Raw genomic sequence first — 22531 nt, 5'->3', positions numbered from 1 at the left:
TGTTTCCCATCTCATATTCATCATGGGGCTTAAATAAATTTTCGAGATCGTAAGAAGAATCACCCCAATCATGATCATTGCAATAAGTAGGGGACATATCAAAATTAGCATCCTCAAGCTTGAGGTTTTGCATATTACTAGAATAATTGACATTAATAGAATTTATTATAACACCATTGCAATCATGCTTTTCATTCAAGGAGATATCATGAATCACTTCATAAATTTCTTCTTTTATCACTTCATCACAATTTTCAGATTCATGAATCTCAAGCAAAACCTCATAAAGATAGTTAAGTGCACTCAGATTACTAGCAACTGGTTCAACATAATTAGATCTCTTAAAAATATTAGCTAGTGGATGAGGATCCATATCAATAGATTTTTAGCAAGCGAAGATGCAAGCAAATAGAAGGCACATGGCAACACAAGCAAACATAGCAAACAAGAGATCTGACGGGAAAAAGGTGAACAAAAAAGAGGGCGAATAAAACGACAAATTTTTGTGAAGTGGGGGAGATGGAAATGAGAGACAAATGGCAAATAGTGTAAATTGCGAGTAGATGAGATTTGTGATTAGGAACCTGTTTGATGTTGAAGATCCTCCTCGGCAACGACACCAGTCATTCCTTTTGATGTCTGCTAGAACTACGTCGCTATTTCACCAAAGAGGAAGGGATGATTGTTGGATATCGGGTTCCGGCAAAACCCTTAAGGTTTGAGCTTTGGGGTCCGCACGAAGATCTCCTCCCACCGATTCACGCCCTCAGCCTCGCCGCAATCCCTAAACTAGATCGATGAACTCATAGCACAAGAGACACAAGGTTTATACTGGTTCAGGCCACCGTTGTGGTCTAATAACCTAATCCAGTGTGTGGTGTGGTGGATTGCCTCTTGGGATGATGATGAACAATACAAGGGAAGAACAGCTGATGAGGATACAGACCTGGGGTAGGGTCATAGGCCTGACCTATACGTCCTACCCAAGGTCACTACCCTGGAAGATCAAAAGACGAAGGGACAACAGGAGAGCCCTGGTCGAGTGCGTCGAGCGCAATCCACTCGACGACCACATCACTCGACGGTCCTTCTCCCTACCGTCACTCGACCATATGAAGAGTCACTCGACTTATCGAAAGACCAGGAGTCAGAAGATCATGCAACGGCCAGACATTAACCCCTTGGCCTGTATAAGCATTAAGAGTGTTTAAGGCTGGCGTTACCAGTAACGCCCCTTACTTTATGTACATTAAGCCCCTTGTAATGGAGGCGGGAAGGGGTCCTGGCGCACTCTATTTAAGCCACCCTCCTCCTCTTGCACAAGGGTTCACACCCCCTATAATACAACACACATAATTCAATCGACCGCCTCCAGGCACCAAGACGTAAGGCTGTTACTTCCTCCGAGAAGGGCCTGAACTCGTAAACCTCGCGTGTACACCTTCATCATAGCTAAGATCTTGCCTCTCCATACCTACCCCCCTTTCTACTGTCAGTCTTAGTACCATGACAGTCGACGCCCACCGTGGGGCAGGTGTCTTAGCGACTTGTTGGTGAAGTTTCAAGTTTTACCGATCATCATCATCATGGTTTCCGGCGGCGGATTGACTGAGGGACACGAGATCCATCTCGGCGCGCTCGTTTTTGTCGCCGATGACTCCGCGTGGCTTCAAGAAGCTCCCCTGGACACTGAGGCACTCCCCGTCCGAGGGGCGACGCACTTCCGTGCGTTTGTTTGTGGTGTTCTTCTCCGGCATCCGTCGACTCAGTATCAGTCGACTCCGATGGTGTTTTCCCTCCCTGCTGTTCGCCGCCGCAAGTAGTCCGGTCGATCGCGGCTTTAGCGGTGGGTGAAACACGCGGTGGCTCGGCAGTCGACCACCCATCAAGTCGCGGCAATCGAGCCCGATGAAACTCTCCACGGCCTGTTCGATCTGTCGACTGGCTCTGCGGAGACCGCATCCGAGTGCGATAGCAGCGATCCTGCGGCCGAAGTCTTGATGGTCGATGGACCTCACAGCCTGCCCGGTTTCCGCCGCGAGGGCGGTGGAGATGGAGGCGGCGATCTGTCGCGCGTCCATGAGGAATACTGACCCGAGCCCCTCTCTTCGCAGCAAAGGGAAGAACTTCGTCGCCGCAACATGGATGCACTCCACATGCCCATTGTTGGAGAAACCCCCGAGGCTCGGGCCTTGGAGGAAGTGCGCTTGGCTAATTTGGTTGAGCGCACTCGACTGGATAACCTTTTGCGGGCTCTCGACGAGCGTGCTCAGGAGCGGATCCATGAGTCTAGTCAACGACAGCTTTTTCCGCCTCCACCAAAGGTATACCGCACTCCGATTCAGAATCTCACAGCTGCGACCCGAATAGCAGAGTTGATCCAACCTTCCCAGTCAGAAGCTGGCAGAGGGTTGATGTAGATCTGGGCCCTGCTCAGGGCAGTAGGAGAGTAGAATACAGCAGTATCTTAGTCATGGAATATGAATCACAGCAGATCCATTGCAGCGGACACGGTTCAGTCGATCACAGCCCAAGATCGCCTCCGCGGCGTGAAGGCCGTGGGCAGTATGACCATCTACTCGACCGTGACAATCACCGTCGGGGACCCACGCCTCCCCCGAGGAGTGCGTCGTATGTGCCTCGGCGAAACAATGACAGGCGCCGTCACAGTGGTGATCGCAGGGCTTTAGTTGACCCAAGGAAACCGGGCTTCGACGCGAGGTCTATCCTCGTTCAAGGCCTGGTCGACCGGAACAGAGCACACAGAGAAGACCCTGGCAGAGATCGTCCCAGTGACAAGCGAGTGCATGTTTCTGGTCCCGAGTGTTTTAGAAGGGCCATCAGGGCAGCGGTGATACCTCCCAACTTCAGGTTGGCGTCCGGAGTCAGTAAGTTCACTGACGAATCTAAGCCTGAAACTTGGCTTGAAGATTACCGAGTGGCTGTACAGCTTGGCGGTGGAAACGATGAGGTTGCGATGAAACATCTTCCTCTGATGTTGGAAGGGTCAGCCCGAGTGTGGTTGACTCAGTTGGCTCCGAGCAGTATATACAGTTGGGAGGAACTGGCTCGAGTGTTCGTCAGAACTTTCGAAGGCACATGCAAACGACCATCAGGGTTGACCGAGTTGCAGCATTGTGTTCAGAAGCCGGGTGAGACCTTGAGAGATTTTATCCAGAGGTGGTCCACTTTGCATCACACCATCGAGAATGTTTCAGAGCACCAGGCAGTGTGCGCTTTCAAGGAAGGTGTCAAATACAAAGAGTTGGTCTTGAAATTCGGTCGGACTGGGGATATGACTTTGACTCGAATGATGGAGATAGCCACCCGGTATGCTAATGGAGAAGAAGAGGATCGACTCCATAGCGGGAAGGGCAAACCAGTTGGCCAAGAGACTGGTGGAGGTAACTCCAGTCAAAAACAGAAGCGTAAGGCCGAGCCAGCGACACCTGGAGAGATTGCGGCAGTGAATCAAGGAAAGTTTAAGGGAAAACCTAAGGGGCCCTGGCCCCCTAAGAAGGTAAAGGATCAAGCAGGGAATGATGTGCTAGATTTTCCATGTCACATCCACACGAAGAAAGATGAAGAAGGTAATCTGATTTACCTGAAGCATACCACTCGGCAATGTCGACTCCTGATCCAGCAGTTCCAAGAGAAACAGACCAATGAGAAAGAGAAAGAGTCGGACAAAGACGAGGATGAAGAGGAAAATGATGGCTATCCTAAAGTCAATTCCACTCTGATGATTTTTGCTGATGTTGAAAGCAAGAGTCGATTGAAGTTCATCAACAAAGAAGTGAATATGGTCGCTCCTGCGGCGACGACCACCTACCTGAGATGGTCTCAGACATCCATCACGTTCGACCAGTCTGACCATCCTGCTCGTGTGGCCACTCCTGGGAGGCAAAGCACTGGTGGTCGACCCCGTGGTTGGGGGCACTCGACTGACCAAAGTACTGATGGATGGTGGCAGTGGTCTGAACATCCTTTACGCTAAAACCTTGAAGGGAATGGGCATTCCGATGTCCAAACTTATCGAGAGCAACATGAGTTTTCATGGTGTTATCCCTGGAAAGAAAGCCGAATCACTCGTCCAGATTGCCCTCGACGTGGTTTTTGGTGATTCCAAGCATTACCGTAAGGAGAAGTTGACATTTGAGGTCGTGGATTTCCAGAGTGCCTATCATGCCATCCTGGGTAGGCCAGCCTACGCCCACTTCATGGCTCGACCATGTTATGTGTATCTCAAGCTAAAAATGCCTGGCCCCAAAGGTGTGATCAAAGTTACCGGCAATCGGAAAAAGGCAGAGGAATTCCTCCAGAAAGGTTCCAAAATCAACGATGCTGAGATGGCAGCGGTTGAATTGCAAGAGTATCAGAAGAGTGCATATCCGAGTGATTTGCTCTCAGCCAAGAAGCCCGCTACAGACTCTGCATTTCAGTCGACTGGCGAGACGAAGCCAATCCACATTCACCCGACCGATCCTAATGCTGCACCGACTCATATTTCAACAACACGCGACAGCAAATAGGAAGAAGCGCTCATCCAGTTCCTCCGTGAGAACTGGGACATCTTCGCATGGAAACCCTCTGACATGCCAGGTGTACCCAAGGGACTGGCTGAGCACTGTTTGCGTGTTGACCCCAAGGTAAAACCCGTCAAAGAGCACCTTCAACGGTCTGCTGTCCATAAGAGAAAAGCAATTGGTGAAGAAGTGGCCCGGCTGTTGGCAACAGAGTTCATCCGTGAAATCTACCACTCCGAGTGGCTAGCCAATGTAGTCATGGTCCCCAAGAAGGATGATTCACTTCGTATGTGCATTGATTTCAAGCATATCAATCAGGCCTGCCCGAAAGATCACTTCCCTCTCCCTCGCATCGATCAGATTGTTGACTCGACTGCAGGGTGTGAGCGCTTGTCTTTCTTAGATGCATATTTCGGATACCATTAGATCCGACTGTATGGTCCCGATGAAATAAAAACAGCCTTTATCACCCCATTCAGGTGCTTTTGCCATGTCACCATGCCTTTTGGTCTGAAAAATGCCGGAGCCACATTCATGAGAATGATTCAGAAGTGCATGCTCACTCAAATCAGTCGGAATGTGGTAGCATACATGGATGACATTGTGGTCAAGTCTTGCAAATGTTCCAACCTATTGACCGACCTTGCAGAAACCTTTGCCAACCTGAGGTGGTACGATATCAAGCTTAATCCATCGAAGTGCACATTCGGAGTTCCAGGAGGAAAGTTACTCGGTTTTCTCGTTTCGGAACGAGGGATCGACGCCAATCCAGAAAAGGTTGATACAATCCTCTGAATGAAACGCCCCGTGTGAGTGCATGACGTTCAGAAGCTGACTGGTTGTCCGGCCGCCCTGAGTCGATTCATTTCTCGTCTCGGTGAAAAGGCCTTGCCTCTTTACCGACTGATGAAGAAGTATGATAAGTTCGAGTGGACTCACTACAAAAAAAAGACACATCCGTGACATTTTGGGCCGAACAAATTTTTTTCCTGTCATACATATGACACTTCTATGACGATAATTGTGACAAAACCCGGTATCATCATAGATGTGGTGGGCTCCTACTTCTATGACAAAAAATCATGACAGAAAATGGGCTTTTCGTCCTGGGCGGGCCGCAGATGTAGCTGCATGACATTCTTTGGGCCTTCCATGACGGAAAAAACCATAGTAGAAGCGAGGGGAGGAAAATTTCGGGGAGTTGCCGGTTATGGTGGGAGGTCGGGGGCGGAGCGATGCGCATTTCTCTCATACGTACGCGCGTGTGTGCGAGGCGTTGGCTCTAACTGAAGCCGAGTGAGGCGTTGGGATCTAACTGAACCCGAGCGATTGCACTGCAGGCTACGCGTTACTGAACCCGAGCGATCGATCGATGGCTGTTAACTGAACCCGATGGAGCGATTCCTTCGCTACTGCTGCTAATAGAAGCCGATTGATGCTGCCTCCGGGATGAACAGTGAGCATTGCTGGGGGGGTTGGATGAACAGTGAGCGGTGGCGTTGCCTCTGGATGAACAGGAACCCGTGGTGTGGAGGGCTCGATGAACAGTAGACAGTGGAGGGGTGGCCGTGGAGGGGTGGTTGAACAGGACCCCGTGGTGTGGAGGGCTGGATGAACAGTAGATGGTTGAGGGGTGCCCGTGGAGGGGTGGTTGAACAGTAGCCGGTGGAGTAGCACACGGTGGAGGCTAGATGAACGGGAGCCCGTGGAGGCTGGAGGAGGTCGACGGTAGCCCGTGGAGTGAGGAGGTCGACGGTGGAGATGAATAGTATCCCGTGGAGTCCCGTTTTGCGGTACGCCACACCCCTTCCGTTTCGACCGTAGCGCTCCAACACAAGTCCGTTTCGTCCGTTTTGCGGTACGCCACACCCCTCCCGATGAACAGGACCCCCGTTTCGACCGTAGCGCTCCAACACAAGTCCGTTTCGTCCGTTTTGCGGTATGCCACACCCCTCCCGATCAACAGGACCCCCGTTTCGACTGTAGGAGGTCCGTTTCCTCCGTTTTGCGGTACGCCAGGCCCCTCCCGATCAACATGACCCCGTTTCGAACGTGGCCGGTCGAACACTAGGCCGTTTCCTCTGTTGTGCGGTACGCCAGACCTCGTTTCCATCGCCTGTTCCGTCCAAGCCCTCTCGATGAACATGACCACGCATTTCGTTCCGACCCAGCCGGTTGGATCCCCATGAACACGACGACGACATTCTCCATTCCGACCCAGCCATGTACGTATGCGTGATAGTCGTTAGAGACCATGCCCGTATGTACGTACATGGCCGTATTTTCTTTCTTGCACCCTCGCCGCTGTACGTACGTGTACATGCTACGTGCGCGCCTCTACTATGACACGTGCACGCCTCTACATCTACGACACGTGCACGCCTCTACATCGACCAGTATGTATGTACACGTTCGCGACCAGAATGACAACGCTACGTACGCTTCGACCAGGTGGGTCCCGACTGTCAGGCACTGCCTTGCGTGCGGAGATGTAGCTGGTGGATCCCAGCAGTCAGGGGGGCGAATCATTTTTTTTGCCCGGATGCACTTCCTTGCATGCGAAGATGTAGCTGGTGGGTCCCAGCAGTCAGGGGGGCGAATCGTTTTTTTCGCGAAATACGGTGGCCCGTCCGATGGGTCCCCGCTGTCAGGTGGAGGAATCATTATTTTGCGCGTAATAAGGAGGCACTTCCTTGCGGCGGCCGTGGACCCAGCTGTCAGCCTCTCCACGTACAGTCCACGTCCGATGGAAGTCGTTCCTTGACCATGTTGACCACGCCGTGCCGAGAGCACCACAGCGGTGGACGACGGCGAGGCCTAGGAAGGGGACGACTCAGAGCCAGGGAAGACGCAGCAGTGGATGCCCACGCAAAGAGGAGTATGAGGATTCACTGGTTTGGCTACGGTGTGAGGCTGCTGTTGCCGCAGAATAACAGGGGGTGTGGGTGAGTAGAGGGATGGCCTGGACAGCGGTGGGAGTAGTAGGAGGCGGTGAGGCCTCCGCGGCATCACAGCCGGCCACGGGAGGCAGGAGCACGCGACACGACCGGCGCTGGAGCAAGAAGACCAGAGGTTGAAGAAGCACTACGGCCGTTGGATGAACATCGTACGGTAATAGGAGCTAGAATCGTTCATATTGACTAAGTTGACAAACCCCTCTGTCCCTGTCAACTTGGTAGGCCCACAAGTCAGCCTCCCACTATGCTGGGTTCCAGCTGGCAGGGGGAGTATTCTTTTTTTTGTGCGTAATAAGGAGGCACTTCCTTGCATGCGAAGATAGCTGGTGGGTCCGACATGTCAGCTGGGGGCACGTTTTTTCGCAAAATATGGAGGCCCTTTCGGTGGGTCCCAGATGTCAGGTGGTGGAATAATTATTTTGCACGTAATAAGGAGGCACTTCCTTGCTGCGGCCGTGGACCCAGCTGTCAGCCTCTCCACGTACAGTCCATGTCCGAAGGAAGCCGTTCCTTGACCATGTTGACCAAGCCGCGCCGAGAGCACTAGGGTGGTGGACGACGACGAGGCCTAGGAAGGGAACAACACGGAGGCAGGGAAGACTCGGTAGTTGTTTCCCACGCGGAGGGGAGTACGACTGTACGAGGGTTTACTGGTTCGTCTGCCCTCGCTGGAGAATAATAGCAGGTGTGGCCGTGTGGGTGAGTAGAGGGATGGCTAGGCCAGCGATGGGAGTATGGTGGGGCGGTGAGGCCTGCGCGGTAGCACAGCCGGTCGCGGGGAAGAGGGAGCAGGAAGTCCCGCTGGCGCTTGTTTGAGCGGCTGGAGCAGGAAGAGCAGAGATTGAAGAAGCACGATGGCCGTTGGATGGACATCATACGGTCAATGGAGCTAGAATCGTTCATATTGACTAAGTTGACAAAGCCCTCCGTCCCCGTTAACTTAGTAGGCCCACTAGTCAGCCTCCCACCATGGTGGGTCCCAGCTAGCAGGGGGAGTATTCATTTTTCTGTGCGTAATAAGGAGGCACTTCTGGTGGGTCCGAGCTGACAGCGGGGGGAACATTTTTTTCGTGAAATACGGTGGTCCGTCTGGTGGGTCCCAGCAGTCAGGGGCAAAGGTTTTTTTGCGAAATACGGTGGCCCGTCCGGTGGGTCATAGCAGTCAGGGGGGAAGCATTTTTTCCGCGAAATACTGGTGGCCCGTCCGGTGGGTCCCTGCTGTCAGGTGGAGGAATAATTATTTTGCACGTAATAAGAAGGCACTTCCTTGCGGCTGCCGTGGACCCAGCTGTCAGCCTCTCCATGTACAGTACTCTTCCGATGGAAGTCGGTCATTGACCACATTGACCACGCCGCGCCAAGAGCACTAGGGCGATGGACGACGGCGAGGCCTAGGAAGGGGACGACGCGGAGCCGAGGAAGACGCGGCAGTGGATGCCCACGCGGAGAGGAGTACGAGGGTTCATTGGTTCGGCTGCGGTGTGAGGCTGCCATCACCGCAGAATAACAGGGGGAGTGGGTGAGTGGAGGGATGGCCTGGCCAGTGGTGGGAGTAGTATGGGAACGGTGAGGCCTCCGCGGCAGCACAGCCGGCCACGGGAGGCAGGAGCATGCGGCACAACCGGCGCTGCTTTGGGCGGCTGGGGCAAGAAGACCAGAGGTTGAAGAAGCACTACGGCCGTTGGATGGACATCGTTGACCACGCCGCGCCGAGAGCTCCACGGTGGTGGACGACGGCGAGGCCTATGAAGGGAATGACAGGGAGCCGGCGAAGACACGGCAGTGGCTGCCCACACGATGGAGAGTACGAGGGTTGACTGGTTCGGCTGCCGTCGCTGGAAAATAACAGGAGGTGTGAGTGAGTAGAGGGATAGACATGCCAGGGATGCGAATATGATGGGGCCGTGAGGCCTGCCCGGCAGCACTGCCGGCCACGGGAGGCGGGAGCAGGCAGTTCCGACGGCGCTGGTTTGGGCAGCTGGGGCAGGAAGATCAGAGACTGAAGAAGCACGATTGCCGTTAGATTGACATCTAACGGTCTGACGCTGGTAGAGTAGATTGTTGACTAAGTTTCTTTTTTAAGAAACCTTGTGTACGCATGAACTTAGTAGGACCACAAGTCAGCCTCCAAATCCGTGGCAGGCAACATAAAGCCCATTTGCTATTTTTTACAATTTGCAGCCCATTTGCTATTTTTTATAATTTGCAGCCCATTTGCTAATTCTTAAGTAATTTATTACAACCCATTTTCTGCCCAGGACCACGGTCAAAAAGTTCAACCTTATTTTGCATATTTCGATGGAGTCCAAACTGTTGTAATCCCGAAATGATAAACATTTTTTTAAGAACTTATTGATTTGCCAAAAAAATCGTTTTGTTTTTGTAAGCACATAAGACGTGGGACAATTGAGTTGGTTTAAGGGAAAACCAGTGGTAAAAAAATCAGCGCTGGGTGGGAAAAACAACAAAAATAAGGATGTAAATATGAAAAGGGAATTTTATGTGTTTTCAATATAATGATACGTGTATATGAACTAGTAAAACTATAGGTAGAGATTAGAAAACAGATGTAGGACATGCGTTTCAAGAGGAAAATAGAACTGGGCTGTGTGTTTGATTCAGTAACAAAACTGCATGCGGATGTTGTAAGACAAAATATAACTAACGCTGGCGGGCCATAGGCCAGTAGATACCTGCTGGATCTTTGTCCCCCGTTGTCGTCATGGGCTGGGCCTGTTAAAAACAAAATCAACCCTGGTTAGTCTACAACCCAGTTGAAACTTGCTCGACCTGAAAAAACAATATATGTGCTCAATAAACGAGAGAATTTTGCAAACACAGACTGATAACTCGGACGCAGCACGGATATTGTTTTTTTATCGTGATAATAAGTGCATGCACTTGTTTCGAAAAAACTGCACAACTGGGAATTCGAACGGCGGGTGCTTATGCTACCCATCAAATAAAAATCAGGTGCCTGAGAATTTGTTTCGAAACAAATGATTCAGCTTTATATCCACGTCGACCCTCGGCATGATGGTTGGAAGCAAATGCAAGTTCATACCAAAAGATCATTAACAACAATACCAACTTGCGGATGACAAGGTAGTACAACTACCAATACCAAACTACTCCTGGCCCTAGTGTTCATCTGGTAGAAAATCTTGCAGAGGACCAGCTCCCGCTCTTTCTCTTGCTCTAGGTCCCCGATGTGGTACTGGTGCATCACCCAGTTGGTCCTCTGCTGGTCGAAGTTCTTGTTGGTGTGTAGCACCAGAACCTTTTTTGCTGCCCGTCTGCCGGCCGTTGACCATCACAGGAAAGGTATTGCCGGTCTTGTGCCACATCGCCTGCGTGCCGCACTCCGACTGTATCTTGCGACACGTCCACGTGCCCCTTTTGAACGCCCTAGAATTGCGCTGGAAGAAATGCTTCCTTAGGCCACTCAGTGTGATACCTGCAGTATTGTGGAATATAGGTTTTAGTGTACCTAGTTGGCATTTTCATAACATCTTTGGCATGTTGCAGTCACTTGTTTCACTTTTTATTAACTGTCAAATTGTACACCAGGTCTGCGTCTAAAAAGAAAAATAGAGCTATAAACAAAGGAATATGTTTGTGCAAGTAGACGCCCGATCAGTGTCTTACCTGGAAGTTTCTCTGGTTTGGTGTAGCATATGCCGTGATCGCTGTCGATGGTTGGTATGAACAAATCGATGAGAGACTGAAATCTCGCGCTGTCAACACTCACTTTGGCCTCAAGGTGCTCGATCAGCTCCTGATCCGTGGGATCGAACTTGACGCCAGCCGGCCGCACCGGCCAATCCTTCTTCGACTTGCATCGGTAATTCCAGTTATATGGTACTCAATGTATGACCAATCGACTGTTTTAAGTGAATGATGAAAGATTTCGACAGAGTAAAAACTCGCGCTTCTTCAAAAGTTGTACCAGAGTAATTGCCATGCCATTTTGCAAGGGCTCTTGTAAAAACTCTAAACTCTATTCTCCTCTTATTTAATGGATGAGGCAAATCTTTTGCCTCCGTTTCAAAAAAAAAAGATTTCGACAGATAAGTGGTACTCCAAATCTGAAGTCCGGAATACCCGAACACGCCGCCAGGATTCTTGTGTCACCTCACGCGCAGCGTGTTGTCACGTCAATTCAATGTGTGGACATGATGCGTAATTTGACCGACGTATACTAGTACTGCTACTGTACTACTTACTAGTCGTATTTAGTGTCATAATTTATACATAGGTTTAACTAACAAGTACGCACTTGAAGCCTAACTGATATATATGTATATATATGGCTTTTGCACAGCATCTCCATCATCATTATCAGTACATCCTACGCAGGTGAGTTAGGATGCACTTGATCCCCGGAAGGTATATATCCTTCAAACCAGAGGAGTGCTTCAAACTAACAACAATACATAATATCCAACAAAACAGGGTCGTGCTATAGCAGCAGAATACATGGCTCAGTCTAGATATCAGCACGAATCAAGTTGTGCATATTTGCTGTTGGCATGAACCACATCGTCGCATGTCGGGTTTGCAAAAGCCATCCATCGCATGGAAGCTTGATGCCTTTCACACACTGAAGATTACCTAGCAACAAGCTGTGTCGACGAATCTCTGGATATGGTGATTCATGAAACCCATGGTATGATGTGTAAACACAGCCCCCCCTCACGAATGGAAGTTGCATAGCACAGTAATCATCGCCGGTGATATGATGGATGATTGGTTGGATGATCGTATAATTGAGCCCGAGGAACAACGAGTGGTTGCCGAGGCTGTAAACCCGCCTCCAGTTGAATACGCCTGGCCCAACGGAGCTGAGATCTTTCTCGAACACGAAGCAGCCATAGCCATCAATGTCACAAACGCCCCATGCATTGTACTGCATGTGGTTTGATGTAATGGTTTGTTCAATTTGGTATGTGTGAATGAGCACCAAATGACCGCCGTCAGCTGAACGAGCGATAAACCAGCACCCATCGGCTGGTATGATTCCAGGTCCTGGAATCATGAAGGCTATTGCATTTGCGTCTGCTGCAACAATTCAAATTGGAGACCAAAAGGACAAAAATAAACAATCATGTTCAGAGTATGTGTGGAATTAAGATTATTATAATAGTGACACATATCATAGACAGAGAATTGCAATGCCGTGGTCATAATCATACCCCAAGTTAAAAAAATAAGCCAATGGCTTTCATATTCTAGCAACATGTCATGGTTCAAACATCATGTAACAATGAGAGGAAAACAGCTATGACAGCGCCTACTCATATTCTACCATAGCACTTACTACTACTATTCTCATATCAACTCTCAGCAATAACATGCGTTGTTATAAAAATCTAGCAAACGAGAGTAACATATAGAAATCATGATGTTATGCTCATAATATGTATTCTAACAATCATTAGATGCCAATTGTTCTCATATCAACTCTAACAATAACATGTGTGGTCATAAAAATCTAGGAAATGAGAGGAACATATAGCAATGATGTGGTTATAGACATGCTATGCATTCTAAATTTGTAACAAATGAACAGGCAGTCGTATTCATAAGGTAAAGATGAGATGAGATAGAACAATTAGACGACAATAGATTCCACCAGTATAGGCAGCCAATCTATGCGTCGACCGCGTAAACGATGCCATCATGCACTATAGCATCAGACAAAAATGTTGCCTCAACAGGATTGATGATGAGCTATAACCATGTATGGCGACCGGATTCCAGATAGACTAATCCCATGTTGAACAAGGCAATGAGCTTGTAATCCATGTAGTCTTCTGATGGTGTGGGCACTTCGCAGATTACAACTTTCTGCAAACAGAGGTCGAGCCAAAAGCTTGACGCGTCTCATGCGTAATAGGCAGGAGTGTCCGGCGGGCCGCAAGGCTCGATGTCGGCAGTATCCAATGATGGAAGGGTGATCTCTCGCTGGGTGTAGATATCCATGAGACACCACGGACTACCGGTGTGGTGGATTAGGACGATCCAGTTGGCCTTCATGCCCGCCTAGTAGTGGCCGCACATGAAGGACAGGTGGACGAGTAGTGGTAGCATGTCGAGGGCCACCACGGCAACCTCCGTAGGATCGTCAAGTCGGTGTCTGGGCCACCTGCGAGGATCGGGCATCAACAAGCAGGGTGTCTTGAAAAGAGCCGGCCGGTTGCAGACGAGTAGACGGTACAAAGACACCGAGCATGCGGCCAGATGGACGGTGCTGAGTAGGTCCATACGACTACAGATCTGCTCCAAGAGAACATCGGGGAGGGAATTCCAATCGCGGCTGTGCGTGTCAGTCGGTTCTGCCATTGGGGTTTTTGGTGCCTGCGAGTCAGTGGGGAGGTGGATTCGGGCGGGCGAACGAATAAGCTTCTCCTCGTGTGGCCGAGCAGTGAGCGGGGGGATATGGTACGCGCGAGCTACCAAGGAAGGTGGCGCGGGCGGGCGAGTAGTGAGCGGGGGTAAATGGTGTGCGGCCGACGATGGGGAAGAGAGGAGGAAGAAGAAGAGAGGAGGAAGAAGAGTGGAAGACGGGGAAGAAAGTGCATTAAATCTCAATTCTACTAGTACTACTACCAGGATATAGGCACCGTCCTCCGGAGTGTAAATAGTTACACCGATGACATGTGGGTCTACCACAAGAGGGCCCATATGTCAGTTAATGGAGGACACAGGTGCGTAGGCGTATTTGCGGAAGCATGCTCTACTGGCAAACATGATGGCAATACTGGGTAAGGCTAATTTAGTAACACCAACATGCTGGTTCAGCTTATTAATTATGTGTCCCATCTGTTGCAGTGTGTATTGTCACTTCACTGCGAAGACTAGTTGAATAGTTTTCTCTGACCGAGATGGGGAATGATGGATCGCGAGGATTACCTTTCTACAGTATCCCTATGCCTCTACGCTCACTTCACTCATTTTGCTCCGTACCTAGTCACTTGTTGAAATCTATAGAAAGACAAATACTTCGTATTTGGGAATAGAGGGAGGCTTTTACTTCGTACTGGAGTATTTGGGAACAGAGGGAGTATCACCATATGGAGGGAATAGAGGAAGTTTGAAATATGAACATGTCAATGGGAGGGAGTAAGCCCCATGCATGCATGCATGCATGCAACATGCAACACTCACACGTACTCCACATGGACGCACGCAACACTCACGCACCCATGCGGCACACAGCACACGATGCAACACACACGCTCACGCTCAAGTGCTCAACCTACTCCCTACGTCCGTGAAAGACTATACATTTAGAGATTTACACATTGACTAGGGTATAATTAACGCCCAAAAGTAGCAGACTTATGTGTGCATGCGACCATTGAGATAAGAAGATTAAATGAAGGCCGTTGCATGCTGTAATTAAGGATAGACATGTAGCCTATACCTACAGCACAAGTTGGTGCATTAGTCAATCAATATCGATTTAGATTAAAGGCTAAATGCATTGGAAGTGTAGATGTACATCATGTACTACTACACTCTTTGTTTTATAGCCGATGTACACTCTTTGTTGGAAGGTCGAGGGAGGACACGTGCATGCACTCACATACACAGACAGGGCAGTTCGGGCGCAAGGCTTGGACTCGTGTGGCGCCTGCGTAAAGTTTTGTTTAACTGATTTCTTTGCTCCGCCAACTGACAGGTGGGACCCAGAAACCAGGTGACAATTTAACCAGTCAACAAAGTGCCACGTCGACTATGTGGCTGGTCAGTAGGGTGCTATACAGTGCTCTATGATGAGCTAGTGATCGTATAATCGATGCAAAACTATATATAGTGACCGTAAAGAGCATATTGTTACATACGTTGACCGCCAATATATTTTTCTCGTTTCAAATTAAGCCATATTAATCGGAAAGGACGCAGTATGTACTACTACTAGTACTAGTACTGCTTTGATGTGTCCTGTCAACTCGCCGAACGAGGAGAAGCTTGCTTACTACGCCTCTCCCTCGCCCACGCGCGCGGTGGTTCGCAGGACGAGGAGAGGGTTTTGACTACAACACCCTCTCCCTCTTCCTCTCCCTCGCCCTCGCCCTCACAGTGGATGTGCATCAGTTCAATCGGTGTCATATTGCCAGAAGCATATTGTACTGTAGTATCATCACAATTGTTGGACCTTCCAAAGAGGCGAAGAGGCAAGTGCAAGGTTCACACGAGCATGAATTGTTGAACCTCCCAAAGAGGCAAAGAGCCAAGCGCAAGGTTTTATAGGAGTTGTCGTCCTAGTAGGAGTGTACTACAACTATAGCGAATGATGCTACTGTATGATGCCGCCACGTCATGTATATCCAAAGTTGTGCCACCTTTTTTTCTCAAAGAGCATGTTGGAGCCCGTGCAACAAACACACAAGTTGCATGTACACATAACACATTTACTAGTAATAAATTCTAAAGGACAAATGCCAGTATGCCACACAAGTTCATCTCCAATTCATGTGATAAATTTGTGCACAACTAGTCTACATATATTCACAGCGCTACCGTTCACAATTACCGTACTCCACTTACACGTTATAGATGGGCTACATGCATGTCCTCCTCCAGGTTCCAGTCCCAGGTGTTCTTCATGGATGGCACGATCCATAGCGGTGGGCAACGGGAATCATTGTCGTAGCTTTCTAGTCCGGTTCCACACGATGGAGACTCATCCAAGCTAAAGCGGCATAAATCAGGGATAGCGTGTCCCAGCATGTCGTTCATCCGGCGGTGCGCAATGAAGACACAACCATGCTTCATGAACGGCAGGCCACACGTGTCGTGCACGGAAGGTGGCATCCGCTTCACAATGGGGTAGCTGTCCCTGATGAAAAGCGAGTACTCTCCAAGAGTGTTCCTCGGCACCCACGTAGCATCACGGGGGTCGAACTCGATGCCGTTCATCTGGTACACGCGGCATCCCAGATCTGGACACATGGTGACGTACATAGTCAAGGTCCATGCATAATAATGTTGTGCTCAAATATGGCGGTCAGTAATACTGTGCAGCAAATAGTACTACTCCGGTATAGAGGAAGTAAAATAACCGGCTTATTATATATAGCCACTCTTGGCTACATGGATGAGATAGTAAGACATGGAAAAACAAAAATGGTGGCAGCTAGTGGGTTCAAGTCTTCAAGGGCCCAGCTAGCTATACGTGTCCTCCAAGGTAAAAAGTACTCCTACTAGTAGTACTAAGTATACTACTAGTACAACAATGAAAGAGAAGGCAAGAGGGTTAAAAAATGGAATACCTGGGTAGATGGTGACGGTCCGATCGTGGTAGATTGTGTGACCATGTTGCACATCAGTGGTACCATGGGTAACGACTGCTAAGATAGCTGATCCCAATATGCCAAAGTCAGCTACAAGGTTCTAGGTTAGACCGAATCGTGGATACAAATGCACATCCAGGATCGGTGATCTTATTTTGATCGGGGGATGACTGGTCCCTGCAAAATAATGGAGTACCGTTAGGGATGCAAATGATGGTTTGTGCATTCCGTTTGTAATCTCCCGTACCATAGGATGGCAACCAGATGAAACAAGTCCCCTGGCCTGTCACCGCAAAGATGCGGCCTAGATGGCGCGCGGCGTCTTCGAACGTGTAGGGGTACAAATCTGCCACCGCCAACATGCGCCAGCCTCTGCCGTTACCGCATCTTGCATTGATGGCAATCCTTATGTCGAACACCGTGATGAGATAGTAATCGTCGTAGCCACGTCGCTTTGTCGGCGGGTCCGCAATTGCTATCTTCTTCAATCTCATGTAGGCATCATCATACGTATTCAAGCCCAGCCAGTCTGGAAGGCCGATCCCAATGGTGGAGAAGGGGTCTACCGGAATGGCCGCACTGCTGTGGATGTTATGCAAAATGATGGTGGTATCCGGCCGGAGGTATGCAAGCCAATCTTCGTTGGCACCGACCCAGACTTATATATAAGATGGTGGGTAACAGAGAAATTACGGGATGGAAATGGAATAACTAAGTACTACATGATCAAACTCCATTACTGACCTGCTCATCGGACAAAATCCGACTACCTCTCAACGTCGGCAACTCTATCAGAGTCAACGTGCAACCATGGCCAGGGAGCGGTGGACTGTTCGAAGGATTGTCCCATAGAAGAACCTTCTCCTCGAGGACGCATGGAGGACCAACAAGCATGGCCTTTTCCCAAACCTGTTTAAGCAGTGTCTTGAAAAAGTTGGTGCAGGAAGCACCGGTCTTGCGGCGGTGAGTACGTCGGAGCGGCGTGCGATTTCTCCCCGAGGATCGTCATCCAAGGTCTCCCAGCCCCAATGAGGAGGAGGACCGCCTGGCGAATCCATGGGAGCAGCGACGAACTGCCTTCTCTTCGGGGGGAGGGGAACTAGCGAGGAGGAGATAAGAGCGTAGTAACTGCAGGGCCTCGTCCCTTCCAACTGTAGATCGTTCCTCAGCGAAGGGGTGAGGCTACTATTTACTACTAGTACTAGCATTATGGAATGTTATGGGATTGCATTATACTGTAAATAATAGCACTAGTAAGAAATTTTTGGCACTAGGTAGTAGTTTTTGGCATGGATTAAGAAATTTTGGGTATGTTTTTGCCATTTTTGTACACGCCAACTAGTGTCAAAAAACGTCTTACATTATGTGACGGAGGAGTACGTACTCGTACTGTAGCAGTACTAGTACTACTCTTCTCAACTACGAGTATTAGTGCGATGTACTGTACTTCTAGTCTAGTCTAGTCTAGTATAGTGCACCAGTTTTGAACTCTTGAATCTCAGGGCCAAGGAGCTACAGTTGGAAGTGGAGGGTACTACTGTTTTGTAGAACCATCACTGTACTATCAATGCAGGGGAAGTACACCTGCATAGTGGCCTAGTGGGTACTCTCGGTGCTATATTTAGCCGCTCCTCTCACGTAGGAGTAGCTGGCCTACTCAGCCGCTCCTCTCACGCACACACTAGCAGCCTGTTTATTAGTGACAGTTACTGCGGTCTACGGGGGCAGAACATTTGAGTTATTTGATACAGCGAGACTAGGATTTTCGCTTCCATTTATGGAGGTGTAATGGATCTCGTCGAACTTTGTTAGTAGTTCCTTCTTTATGAATGAGATGAAGCAAAGCTTTTGCCTCCGTTTCAAAAAAAACACGTCAAGAGGAATTTCTTTTATAGTAGAGCCGATAATGGAGTGAAGTCCATGCGTGCAACGCCACAAGCTACAGAGTACTAGTAGTACAACACTTTACATAGAGTATAGAGCCATATTGCACAGTTCCCAATGCCCCTCTAGGCTTTTCCGGCTCCTCGGGCTTAATTGGGAGGCGCTAGTTTAAATATGCTACTACTAGCTGATGAGGATGCTGCAAGCGAGGTGCGGCTAGGGCGAGCACGCGAGCCACGGGATGCTGGGAAGGAAAACCCGTTCACGTGGCTAGGCTGTCCAGTGCACCCAGAATGTGGGGCCGCACGTCTGTTTGACTTCAAAACTCAAACTACCCGTGTAAAATATTGGCTCGCAGCGAAGTGTAGTACTAGTACTATTTTTTTTAAAAAGGCCGCCGTGCGTTCGGCCGGGATCGAACCCACAAAACGAGGTATACACTCCCGCGATCACTAGTAGTACTCGTTGGAGTACAACGCAACCTAGAATTTCCTTTTGTCGCTAGTAGTACGTACATTGTTTCTTACAAGAAACCCCTAATAATGCAAGAAACCACTAAAATGCCAAGAAACTACTACCACTTGCATACGTGGCAGACTTAAGATAAGACTACCTTATCAACCATTGTACATGCTCTTACCAACCAAAATCCTCGAGTGACCTCCTACCTTCGCCCCGTCCACCTAGTCATCCTCGACCATGGGACGCAGCTACCGCCGCCGGCAGAAGGTGAGGTCAAAACCGCCGGCGGTGCGGAGCCCATGTTGCGGCAGCCCAGATGCCAGCTTCATCTGGCGCTCGCGGCCGCTAACTAGCCAAGATAGCTCCATTCAGCTGCTTGTCTGCAAGGTTTGCTAGCTAGATTGGCACGGCAGCGCGGCGGCTTGCTCGCGCGTGCCGCGCTCAGGCCAGCCATTTGGCTCGACCGAAGGCCAGCACGACGGCTTGCTCGCTCGTGAGTCACGCTTGGGCCAGCCTGCCAACCCGTGCGGAGGCCAGTGCGGCGTCCGGCCCGTCCGGCGGAGGGGCGGCCAACTCGCTCATCACCGGCGCCATCGACGAACACGCATCAGTACTGTTTGAAGTAGTGTTCAGGAAAAATAATGATTTGAGGGGGAATAACAGGATAGAAGGTCAGATGTGGGTCCCTCGTGTCAACGGTCAAACAAAATGTGTTGGTTTAAGCTACCTCATCAGCACGGACGTGTGGGCCAACCCAGTCATAAATGGGTTTAAACGAACCTAATCGGTAGGAGTACTAGGTAGTACTACCTCTCTCTCAGTTTACACGGCGTGCGCGTACCCCTAGGTCATCAATTTGACCAACCTAATACAAGTCATATATCACAAAAAATATACCAACATAAACTATGGAGCTTCTAGTTTCAAAAGGTATAATTTTTGTGCTATATAGTTTATATTAGGGTGACAAAATTGACAACCTAGGTATACGCGCAAGACTTGTAAACTGAAACAGAGGTAGTAGAAGTTTTTGGCATGGATTACGAAATTTTGGGAAAGTTTTTGCTATTTTTTGTACAATAGATTCTTCCTAGGGCTGGTTGAAAGTGGTAGTTTTTTTTGTTAAATACTCTACATATTGTAAGTAGGAGCGAAAGTTAAGCTTTGGAAGCCAATAAGCAAGGCTAGTTACATAGTGCATATGTGTACATGATTGAAAGTAAATATCAACCATGAGTGACTAATATCTTGATGGAAAACTCGAAACTATGAAATACTAGAAAAAAATTTACATGGTTGGAAATACTAGCAATGTTCATGTCCGTTGCAATGAATCATAATTAGAATAATACTTATTCACAAACTTGGTACAAAACACCCTAATTTTGATATACATATGTATATTATGTTTCAATTATAATATATCCGTGGGCTGTTTTGGTGAGGTCAGGGAGGGATGTGGTTGGTTTTAAGATACTAATTATGGGTTTTTTCTGGAAATTGGTAGACAAGTGGGATGTTGGTGAGAAAAGGCAACAACTTACCTCACAATCGTTAGATGTAGATCTAATGGTCAGAAACGACGGATGGCAGACACACCAGCATCACCAACTTAGTCTTGTGTAGGAGTACTAGCAAGATCCGTGCATTCACGGAACATCAAGATGCATTTTTTTATAAAAACACTTGTTGTGATTGACCCTTGCAGGAGTAATCCCATGTGTAAAAACTAATGATATCTCAAGAAATATGAGATAAGGTGAAGAGGAGTTGGGTGTGGTGGTGGTTGGTGGTCGAACTGAGCGGAGGCATGGGGATTGACGACGCCGGCAGCGGCCACTAGGCCAGTTTGTTCCAGAGGCTTCCTTTCTTAATTGCTCAACAATGAGGTTTGTTGGAGATAAGGATGAATGAGGGAAGGCCTTGTCTGCAAATGTGGAGAGGGGTGCGGGTATCTTTTAGTTTAATTTCCATCCGTCAGATATAGATCAGATGGTCTATATTGCAAGATGGCACACGTACCATCATCACCAACTCGGTTTTTTTATAAAAGAAGAAATATAAGTATGGAAATACAAATGTATTATCGATACTTGCTTCCGTAAACTAGCATCTACATTCTATTCAACGCCTCGGCATGTGGGGCCTTAGCACAATGACTTCTCAACTGTGTAAAACAAAGATTTTCCCGTCACCGACAAGGAGGGGGTGACGGTGGCGCGCTTTTTGGCTTGCTCTAGTCCTACTAGGTGGTCTAAGAACGTGTAGATTTATTCTTTTTCACGTCTCGTGTTCGCTGTACTGCCACGACTGTTGATGAGTAGACAGTAAGTTTTTCACGGGGAAACCCTTGTTGAGCGTGTTTGCGAGAAAGAGAGAGAGAGAGAGAGAGAGAGAGACAGTGTGCATGTGCGATATTTTAGAGACTGAGCCAATGATAACAGATTCTTTGTGTCTATGTGTGTGGAGGATAGAGAGAGACATGTAAATGGGGCTTTGTGTTGCATAACGTGGAGACACATATACACAATTAGAGAGTGAGTGTGTGAGATACACATGCGGACATGGGGAGAGATGAGGATCCAGATAAATGGGTGTTTGTGCATGTCTGTGTGTGTTTGTGCACGCGTTTGTGTGTGACAGGGAGAGAGTGTATGTGGAGTAGAGAGACCACTGATGATGTAAACCTAGTATAAGGGAAGGGGGAATGGTGTGACATGTGTAGTAGCGAGATAGCACGGGTGCGGGCGGGGGGAGAAGACTATTTGGAAGAGACACCGAGTGTGTGTGTGGGAGAGGGGTGTGAGAGCGAGAGAAAGAGAGAGCTAGCGAAGAGAGAGAGAGAGAGAGAGAGAGAGAGGAAGCGAGAGGGGTCGTTTGTGTCCATAAATGGCGTATAGATAGGGAGACAATGTTGATGTTGTCCAAAATTGTCCTATGAACGGAGACGCAGGGGAAGCGAGTCATCGTGTGTGTGATAGGGGCTTCATGTGAGATCTAGAATAGATGGTGTAGAGAACAATGTGCGAAATCGAGAACGATTATACATTGGGGAGCTATGCAAAGAGTCACGACATATATGTATACAGGGAAGGAGTTGGGGTGGGTCCGCATGTGGGAGAGATAGAAAGAGGAGAGTGGTGCACAAGGAGACAAAGTGTGCTTGTTTGAAGTGGGGGTGGTGTGTGAGGTGAGTGCGCGAGAACCACATAACTAGGGAGATAGACATTTGGGGGCGACGTTTTGTGTGTATGGGAAATATACACTCTACATAGTGCGTGTGCTTGGGTAAGAGAGATAGCGGGAGACCTAGAGAGTGAGGGAAGAGATGTGTGCATGCCCGGGAGACAAAGTGATAGAGACCTATGTTGGGGTCCGGACTTTACAAGAGAGAGGGGTG

Source organism: Triticum aestivum, chromosome 1B (genome assembly GCF_018294505.1).
Source record: "Triticum aestivum cultivar Chinese Spring chromosome 1B, IWGSC CS RefSeq v2.1, whole genome shotgun sequence".
NCBI lineage: Eukaryota > Viridiplantae > Streptophyta > Magnoliopsida > Poales > Poaceae > Triticum > Triticum aestivum.
The sequence above is the reverse complement of the archived record's forward strand: the minus strand, read 5'-3'. Positions refer to the sequence as shown.